Source organism: Protobothrops mucrosquamatus, unplaced genomic scaffold, assembly GCF_001527695.2.
Source record: "Protobothrops mucrosquamatus isolate PMUCROS unplaced genomic scaffold, P.Mucros_1.0 scaffold3813, whole genome shotgun sequence".
NCBI classification, from domain to species: Eukaryota; Metazoa; Chordata; class Lepidosauria; order Squamata; family Viperidae; genus Protobothrops; species Protobothrops mucrosquamatus.
In genome coordinates, this window is record NW_015389765.1 from 32362 (window position 1) to 33752 (window position 1391).

The 1391-nt window shown below is 43.5% G+C and overlaps 1 protein-coding gene across 1 annotated transcript in view; it reads left to right on the plus strand.

The window, feature by feature from the left end:
* The window catches only part of SMOX (spermine oxidase), a 19574-nt gene that overhangs the window by 9051 nt on the left and 9132 nt on the right, over positions 1–1391 (plus strand). The window lies entirely within an intron of this gene.

Genomic DNA, 1391 nt, shown 5'->3' on the forward strand with positions numbered 1-1391 from the left:
TCTTTCTTTCTTTCTTTCTTTCTTTCTTTTTCTTTCTTTCTTTGTCTCTATCTTTCTCCCTCCTTCTCTCCCTTTCATCCTCTCTTTCTCTTTCTGTCTCCTTCCCTCTCTCCCACCCTTCCTTTCTGAAGAAACCAAGTTTTCCTTCTCTGACAAATCTAGACTGGTCTTTAAGGTTAAATTTAGGAAGGGAGAAAAAAAAACAAACCCAACTTCCTTACGTAACATCATCCAGTTGTTTTATTTATTTTATTTCAATTTCATTTATTGCCGATAAATGGGAAAATAACCACTTTAGATAGTGTTGCAAGAAGACTGGATCAGTTATCTGGCCTGGGTTATCTGTGGCTCCCGGTAACAATGACCGTTTATCGTGGCTGGAGTGATAGAACCATTTCTTAAAGCAGGGGTAGTCAACCTTGGCTCTTTTATGACTGGTGGAGTTCAACTCCCAGAATTCCTGAGCCAGCATGGCTCAGCTTGGAAACCTCTCCCTTTCCCCTCAGCATGGCTGGCTCAGGAATTCTGGGAGTTGAAGTCCACGAGTCATAAAAGAGCCAAAGTTGCCTACCTCTGGCCTAGGCCTAGGCCGCTTTATGACTCATGGACTTCAACTCCCAGAATTCCTGAGCCAGCATGGCTCAGCTTGGAAACCTCTCCCTTTCCTCTCAGCATGGCTGGCTCAGGAATTCTGGGAGTTGAAGTCCACGAATCATAAAAGAGCCAAGGTTGACTACCCCTGTCTTAAAGTCTGGCTTTTGTGAAGGAACAATCGTTGCCCAGTTAATAAGATTGTTGGACCTCTTTGTTGCCCTATCGAAGATTACATGGACCTCCTTATGTTTGGGAGTAAATCACATGCAACGTTTTTTTTCTCCTAAATACCTTCATCGGGGATTCCCAGACTCCTCAGAGACTGTCAGCATTGTGTTGGCTTGTTTATTAGCGAGCTACATTCGTTAATATCCTCTTACTTAGAGCATTCCTAGCATCATTTAAAAAGCTGGGAATTAGGATCAAGGTATTAATCAAAGCTCTACGGTCCCTTCTCTGCTTTTGGGACGCTATCCCCGCCCTTTCAGATCGGTGTTTGAAAATCAGGGCTTTTGGTTTGCTCCAGACACCGGAAACCCAAAGAAAGTAAAACACCGGATTTATTTTATTTTGCTTGTCTTGCAAAAAGTGGGATCTGCTTCCTTTCGGCAAGCTGCTTTGGAAGGCTTAAGCCACCTGGCGCTGAACAGAAGATTATATCAGATTTTTGCCATAATCAAAAGAGTGACTATTATTTTACAGGGAGAGAGTCTCAAGGCTGGCAGGTGGGACCCGTGGGCAGGTAGTCCTCGACTTAACAGTAGTAGTAGTAGTAGTAGTAGTAGTAGTAGTAGTAG